This window comes from Palaemon carinicauda, chromosome 8, assembly GCF_036898095.1.
Source record: "Palaemon carinicauda isolate YSFRI2023 chromosome 8, ASM3689809v2, whole genome shotgun sequence".
Lineage (NCBI taxonomy): Eukaryota > Metazoa > Arthropoda > Malacostraca > Decapoda > Palaemonidae > Palaemon > Palaemon carinicauda.
This window is the reverse complement of record NC_090732.1, coordinates 75,736,750-75,745,183: the sequence shown is the minus strand read 5'-3', so window position 1 is coordinate 75,745,183 and position 8,434 is coordinate 75,736,750. Positions and strand designations below refer to the sequence as shown.

General features: G+C 51.0%; 1 non-coding gene across 1 annotated transcript; it reads left to right on the top strand.

Moving 5' to 3' along the window:
- The first annotated feature begins 7,802 nt into the window (after positions 1-7,802).
- On the top strand, positions 7,803-7,921 carry LOC137646153 (5S ribosomal RNA). Its single transcript, XR_011045412.1, has one exon. It is a non-coding gene; the product is annotated as a 5S ribosomal RNA (ribosomal RNA).
- Positions 7,922-8,434: the final 513 nt, after the last annotated feature.

Here is an 8,434-nt window from a genome sequence, read left to right as displayed (position 1 = left end):
AGCCTTGGCTTACATCTCCAAGCAAGGAGGGACTCATTCGAGGAAGTTGTTCGAGATCGCAAGGGACCTCCTCATTTGTTCAAAAGATCGAAAGCTTTCGCTGGTAACGAGGTTCATTCAGGGCGATATGAATGTCATGGCAGATCGCCTCAGCCGGAAGGGTCAGGTCATCCCCACAGAGTGGACCCTTCACAAGAATGTTTGCAGCAGACTATGGGCCCTGTGGGGGCAGCCCACCATAGATCTATTCGCTACCTCGATGACCAAGAGGCTCCCGATGTATTGTTCTCCGATTCCAGACCCTGCAGCAGTTCACGTGGATGCCTTTCTGCTGGATTGGTCCCATCTCGACCTGTATGCGTTCCCGCCGTTCAAGATTGTCAACAGGGTACTTCAGAAGTTCGCATCTCACGAAGGGACACGGTTGACGTTGGTTGCTCCCCTCTGGCCCGCGAGAGAATGGTTCACCGAGGTACTGCAATGGCTAGTGGACGTTCCCAGGACTCTTCCTCAAAGAGTGGACCTTCTGCGTCAACCTCACGTAAAGAAGGTACACCCAAACCTCCACGCTCTTCGTCTGACTGCCTTCAGACTATCGAAAGACTCTCAAGAGCTAGAGGCTTTTCGAAGGAGGCAGCCAGAGCGATTGCCAGAGCAAGGAGGACATCCACTCTCAGAGTCTATCAGTCTAAATGGGAAGTCTTCCGAAGCTGGTGCAAGGCGAATGCAGTTTCCTCAACCAGTACCACTGTAACCCAGATTGCTGACTTCCTGTTACATCTAAGGAACGTAAGATCCCTATCAGCTCCTACGATCAAGGGTTACAGGAGTATGTTGGCAGCGGTCTTCCGCCACAGAGGCTTGGATCTTTCCACCAACAAAGATCTACAGGACCTCCTTAGGTCTTTTGAGACCTCAAAGGAACGTCGGTTATCCACACCAGGCTGGAACCTAGACGTGGTTTTTAGGTTCCTAATGTCATCAAGATTTGAACCGCTCCAATCAGCCTCTTTTAAGGACCTCACATTAAAAACTCTTTTCCTCGTTTGCTTAGCAACAGCTAAAAGAGTCAGTGAGATCCACGCCTTCAGCAGGAACATAGGTTTTACATCTGAAACGGCTACATGTTCCTTGCAGCTCGGTTTTTTGGCTAAAAACGAGCTTCCTTCCCGTCCTTGGCCTAAGTCGTTCGAGATCCCAAGCCTGTCCAACTTGGTGGGGAACGAACTAGAGAGAGTACTTTGCCCAGTAAGAGCTCTTAAGTACTATTTAAGACGGTCAAAACCATTACGAGGACAATCAGAAGCTTTATGGTGTTCTATCAAGAAGCCTTCTCTACCGATGTCTAAGAACGCAGTTTCTTACTACATCAGGCTTCTGATTAGAGAGGCACATTCTCATCTGAAGGAAGAAGACCTTGCTTTGCTGAAGGTAAGGACACATGAAGTTAGAGCTGTCGCTACTTCAGTGGCCTTCAAACAGAACCGTTCTCTGCAGAGTGTTATGGATGCAACCTATTGGAGAAGCAAGTCAGTGTTCGCATCATTCTATCTCAAAGATGTCCAGTCTCTTTACGAGAACTGCTACACCCTGGGACCATTCGTAGCAGCGAGTGCAGTAGTAGGTGAGGGCTCAGCCACTACATTCCCATAATCCCATAACCTTTTTAATCTTTCTCTTGAATACTTTTTATTGTTGTTTTTTGGGTTGTACGGAAGGCTAAGAAGCCTTCCGCATCCTGGTTGATTTGGCGGGTGGTCAAATTCTTTCTTGAGAGCGCCTAGGTTAGAGGTTGTGATGAGGTCCTTTAGTATGGGTTGCAGCCCTTATACTTCAGCACCTAGGAGTCGTTCAGCATCCTAAGAGGACCGCTAGGCTCAGTAAGGAAGACGTACTTAAAAAAGGCAGAGTAATAGTTCAAGTCGACTTCCTTACCAGGTACTTATTTATTTTATGTTTGTTATTTTGAATAACTGCTAAAATGAAATACGGGATACTTAGCTTCTTTGTTAACATGTATGCTGGTCTCCACCCACCACCCTGGGTGTGAATCAGCTACATGATCATCGGGTAAGATTAATATTGAAAAATGTTATTTTCATTAGTAAAATAAATTTTTGAATATACTTACCCGATGATCATGAATTTAAGAACCCTCCCTTCCTCCCCATAGAGAACCAGTGGACCGAGGAGAAAATTGAGTTCTTGTTGACAAGAAGTACTTGAGTACCTACTCACAGATGGCGCTGTTGTGTACACCCCACCTGTATAGCGATCGCTGGCGTATCCCGACCTTAGATTTCTGTCGGGCAACGGAGTTGACAGCTACATGATCATCGGGTAAGTATATTCAAAAATTTATTTTACTAATGAAAATAACATTTTTGAGTAGAATTGCTGTGGATTCCCATGTCCTTTGTACTTTGTTCATAGTTATCCCCATGTGATGAATGTAAGCTATGGACTCCTCTTCAGTGGATTGTCTGAAAAGAAGAATAATGCCAAGAGAGATTCTTCAGAATCAATTGTGGTTAAACTCAAGTTTTTGCCGAAGGGTCTCCAAAATTAGGTCCTCTCATAAAAAGAGAATGCCTGAATGGAGTCTCTCAGTTTCAACATGGAATATCATTTCTTAATATAAACCTTGTGATTGGCAAGAGGACTTTTAAATTGGGGAATACTCTTCTTCAGTTTGATAATAAATTTTTCATGCTTTTTTTTGTTTTGGCTTATTACAACAGTCAGCCCTCCATATCCAGGGGCTCTCTCTTTACAATTTAGCTCATTTGCGACAGGGAACTGTATAGCCCATTAAATGTAAAATCACACATTCGATGGTTCGTGAGAAATGCTTAAGCAGAGCGAGGATTTCAAACAACCCACATTCCCTTGCACTGGCTTGTTTCTCATCACTTCTGCCTCTTCAATGGTTCAGGACTTTACTGCAGTGGAGGGGCTTGAGAGTTTCAATTATGAGCTGGGTAATGGTGGTGGGATGATTATCCATCTGGGAGGTTCAATCATACCTAGGACCAGCTCTGAGAGACCAGACTATGACTGGACCTTTGCAAGCCTTCTCCTTCATATCAGTTTTTCTCTTCTTACTCAACCCTCTTAACGAGTGAATCCCTTGATGAAGTCATTGAGCTTTAGCACGACACATCATTCCTGCACTGAAGCATGGTGACAGGCAAGAGGGCTCTTTAGCCTTTGGGAAATTGCTCCCCCAGTTTGAATCTAAATTTCCCTCTCTTACATCTTTCTCTTCTTCTGAATATTACTTCGACCTTCTCCTAATATTATAAACTTTATTTCATGTTGCTGTTCCAACTCTATGAGTAGAATAACCATATGTATATGTGTATATATGTACATATATATGTTTGTTCCGTAACCGAAATACAAACCACACTATTTACATTGGGTTTACTTTCGGCGTAGCTGAAATTGACGAGCCATTAGATTTTAACGAGGGTTTACTACCCCGCGCTAGTTAGCAGGGGTAGGAGGAGGGGTAGCTTGCTACCCCTCCCGCCCTCATACACCGGTGGAATGTCTCACTTCATTTTTGGCTCTGATGATGGACAGACGTGCCTGTCTTCGTCCTCGCTTGGCAGCCATTATTTGTTTTGTCTTTACTTAATCACTTACTTTTCTTATACTCAATATATATGTAAACATTTTTTCGTGTTTATGTATATTTGTTCCGTAACCGAATTACAAACCACGCTATTTACATTGGGTTTACCTTTCGGCGTAGCTGAAATGGCGAGCCATTAAGAATTTAACGAGGGTGTATTATCCCCGCGCTAGTTACTGGGGGGGTAGGGGAGGGGTAGCTAGCTACCCCTCCCCCCCTCACACACCGGTGAACTGCTTCACTTCACTTTTGGCTCGGACAATGGACAGACGTCTCTGTCTTTGTCCTCGCTTGGCAGCCATTGTTTGTTTTATCTTTACTTAATCACTTACTTTTCTTTTACTCAATATATATGTAAAAATTTTTTCGTGTTTATGTATATATTTGAGTATAGAAATCAGTAAGTTTCCTTGACAGCTCTCCAGTTCATTTTAGAACACTCAGGAGGCTCGCCTCCTTGGGTGGGTAACTTTCCTTCCGAGGGAAGTTTTCCTGTCCAGGCTTGAGTTTTTTGCCTTTGGGGGGTTCTTCTCTTGCCTTTTTTTCGTGCGACTATGCACTTGGTGCTGAGCGGTCGCACCTGCAGTTACGCTCAAGGGGCTGGGCAACTGCAGGAGCCCCTCTTTGGAGGATTGCTCTTTTTAGGTCACTGGCTGACCCGTCTCTTCTACGAAGTGTTTCTCTTTCGTTCGCGGAAGCGTACACTCATAGAGACTCCTCTTCGGAGGACTCTTCTGCTGTTGTTGCTGTTGGCCGCCTTCGCCGTAAGGCTCACCGTCCGCTACGTCGTAAGGGCCTCCCATCTCCCTATAAGGGTGCTAAGAGGCGCCTTTTTGAATCTCCGTATGCAGCCTGCAGCTCCTTCCTCTTTAGATCTCTCCGGGGATTGATCTCCAACGCCGTCTTGACCTTCCGCCCCTGGTGCAGAATGACAGCAGTCTGACCTCGTCTTCCGACGGACAACGGTCTTCCGACGGACAACGGTCTTCCGACGGACAACGGTCCCTTCGAAAGGGTTGCCTCCCACGGGGGTGCTTCCCTTGCGTGTCAGGGTTCCCCTGCGCGCCCTTCTGCAGTGTTCTCTCCTGCTCAGTGTTAGCGCACAGGCGCTCTCCTGCTCAGTGTTAGAGCATAGGCGCTCTCCTGCTCATCAGCGTTTTCCTGATCGCTAGCGCTCTCCTGTTCGCCAGCGCTCTCCTGTTCGTCAGCGCTCTCCTGATGCTCGTCGCTGCTGTTCCTGTTGGTTCCTGATACATGCCCTGTGCGCCCACGTTCGCCCGCGCAATCCTGAACTTCGGTTCAGGTCTTGGACAAGGACTCTTCTTCTACGCACAGGATTCCACGCGTTGCCTTCTGCTCGCCAGTGATCACCAGCTCGCCAGCGACCACAGACGCTTCAACGTTCGCCTGCTCGTCAGCGATCTCCTACGCGTCTACGATCACCATCGATCTGCCACGCGGGTCAGGTGCCCTGGACATCATCAGTAGCGATCTAGCGCTCGCCTGCTGTGGACGATCCCCGGTAGCTGAGTCTTGCCGTAGATCTTCCTCCTGCTCGCCGGCGCTCACCTTTACTTCTGTCCTTCTGTGCGCCAGCTTTCTTCAATCGCCAGCGCACATCTGCGCGCCCTTTCCTGCCACGCACCAATGGGCGCCAACGGTTTTTCCTGACCGTCCAGGATCGCCTGATTGACAGCTCGCTTCAGCGCTCACCTTCCTGATGCACCGGCGCGCCTTCTGTTTAGTGCGATGCGCGCTAACCATCCCTAGTCTCTTACGCGTTAGCAATCGCCTACGCACCTGCGCGATTCTTCGCCTGCACGCTAGCGTTTTGTTAACGCACCACTGCTCGCCAACGCACCGTCGCTTGCCAACGCGCCATCGCTTGCCGACGCGCCATCGCTTGCCGACGCGCCATCGCTTGCCAACGCGCCTTCACTCGCCTACGGGCCATCGCTCGCCAAGACGCGCCATCGCTCGTCAACGCGCCATCGGTCTCCTGACCGCCTGCGCTCACCCGCGCTCCCACGTGCCTGCGCGACCACACGCCCACGTGCCCGCGCGAACGCACACCCACGTGCCGCGCGCCTACGCGCATGCGCCCACGTGCCCGCGCGCCTACGCGCATGCGCCCACGCACATGCGCTCCAATGTTCGCCCGCGCGCGAACCAACGGTATTCCATCGCGCGTACCAACAGTGTTCCATCGCATGAACCAACGGTGCTCCGTTGTGCGAACCGACGGTGTTCCACCGCGCAAACCGACGGTGTTCCACCGCGCAAACCGACGGTGTTCCACCGCGCAAACCGTCGGTGTTCCATCGCGCGAACCGACGGTGTTCTATCGCGCAAGCCTACGGTGTTCCATCGCGCGAACGTCGGCTCGATTCCTGCAGTATCCATTGCTCGCTTACGGGTCATCGCTCGCCTGTGAACTTTCGGATTCCGACCACCAGCTCTCACCCTTCCTACCACGCTCGCCCTCCTTCTGCGCTCCCTCGCGCACTTTCGTCTGCGCTCCTGCATGTCCGCGCATGGGCGCTTCCACGTTCGGCCACGCACAAACCATTGATTTACCATCGCGCGAGCGCCAGAGCGATTGCGACCGCGATTCCCGTCGGGGTTTTGCAACATGGCCAGCCTGGTGAGTCTTCTGGAGCGTATTTCCAGAACACGGTCTTCACCCCGTAAACGCAGAGCATGGCACATGCAAGAGCAGGAGGAATCTTGAGGGAGGTCTGATCAACATTCTTCTTTCCAGAACCGGGGTTAGCCCTTCCTCGTCATTCCCTGGAAGGGTCTTGCCAGGGAGCTTTCCGTTCGAGATTTTTCCGTCGGGCAAGAGGTGACTGGTTTAGCCCTTCCTCTTCTCCATCTTTTGGAAGGGGCTTACCAGGTCCTTTCCCTCCTCGGTTGCGACCCGAGGTTTTGTACAAGGAAGCTCCAGGAAGATCATGGGTACTTTCCTCCTCTCAGGCTCAAGCACCTTGTCGTTTCGTCGCCAAGTTTCGAACTTGCGGGCAAGCTCGATGTTGGACCATCTAGACGCAGTGACCGAGGGCTTCCTCTCGGGTGTCTCATCCGTGGATGTCGACAAGCTCAGACACTCTTCCATCCTTGGGAAGAGCTTGTTTGTGCCCAAGGACAGAGACATGGACAGCGGTTGTGAGGAGGAAGTCGACTTCCGTTTTCACTCCTCCAAGGCGCTTTCTTCCAGACCCTGCAGGGCTCCAGCGCCTCTTCTTTCAGCCTCGTCGGCCTAAGTTATCGGACCGGCTACGGCACCTAAGACAAGGTGTCCAATAGCAGTCCCCTCCTGTTAGGGACAGGTAGCTCGGGAGGCTCTCCCGGGGGGGCATAATCGTAGAGGGAGCGGCAGAGTTCACAAACTCTAGGATTGCAACCCCCCCTTGCAGGTCTCATGCTGGGAGGATGCCTAAGGTTACTTATCCGGATAACAGCTTCCCGATGCTGATTCCTGCACGATCTCCGTGATCAGCCAAGGATATCGCGCCTCGCTCTTACCATCTCTCCGTCTCTGTCAGCGAATTCAGTGTCACTGAACCTCTATGCCATGGGGTCGGCAAGAGTTTTGCCCGTTTGGGCAGAATGATCCATGAATTAGGAGAAGGTCCTCCGTAGGGTCGTCGACGGCTTCACCCCCCGGCTTCTTCAGTCGATCCTTTCTCGTAGGAAAGCATCTGAGACGGGAGTTCCGTCGTCGACCTCTCAGCTCTGATCAAGTTTGTCGAAGAAACTTCGTCCAGCGTGGAACAGCAGAATCGATCAGACTGGTAACGAGGCGGCAGGACTCGTTAGGCCCTGGATCGGAAAGGCGGGTACTTCCAATTTCCATTCCATCCATCTTCCCGGAAGCTCTTGGAATTCAGCCTAGACTTAAGATGCGGTGTGGCGATCCCGCCGCGGCATCGCAGGTTTTTTCTCAGAGAACTCTCCCTGCTTTCTTCATGACCGCTCAGGAGCAGGCTTCCACCTCCTTCGCCTTTTGGAGGTCTGGTCAACTCCGGTAGGCACGGGTTCGATCTTCTTCAACGCCGGGACAAGCTTCCGGGTCCTTACCATGAGTGAGGGATCATGGTAATTTGCTAGGAGCCTTCTCTACTTCTGCCTCAACATCTGGAGTATCTAGCCATGATATTGAGTCAACGGCCTTACCACGTTGGAAACACCGCTTCTCGTCCGATCAGCGAAGTTAAGCAATGTTGGGTCTGGTCGGTACTTGGATGGGTGACCGCCTGGGGACGCCAGATGCTGTTGCCTTCTTCTCCGAGCCTTCCCTTCAGTTGACTGTGGCAAGGCTGAGGAGAGTCGTAGAACCTTTTCTCAGTCAAGGAGAGTTTTCAGCCCTATCTTGGAACGTTTCCTGGGTCTCCTTTCCTCATTGACCCGTCTACGTCCCGATCGGGCGCCTGAGGATAAGTTCCCTGTTAGGCGGCCCAAGTTCTGGTGGAATTAAAGCAACGATTAATCGGACTTTCTGGCCCCTATGGGACCAGCGGAACGATTAGACCTGCAATGGGTGTTGACCTGTGGAACCTCTTGCATGGCAGTATTCTCGTCCTTTCCCCGCATTTGATGCTGTTCTCGGACTAGTCAAAGAAAAGGGGCGGAGGGGGGCATGTTCCGGTTCAGGCCTATGGTCAGGACCTGAAGGGTACCTCCTCATCATTCAGGTAGGCTTAGAGACCGTAGTCTGGCCCTTCTACAGATCCTACAGATCCTGCCGAGTCGCTCCGTGCGCGACAACTCCATGGTACTGGCGTATTCCAACTA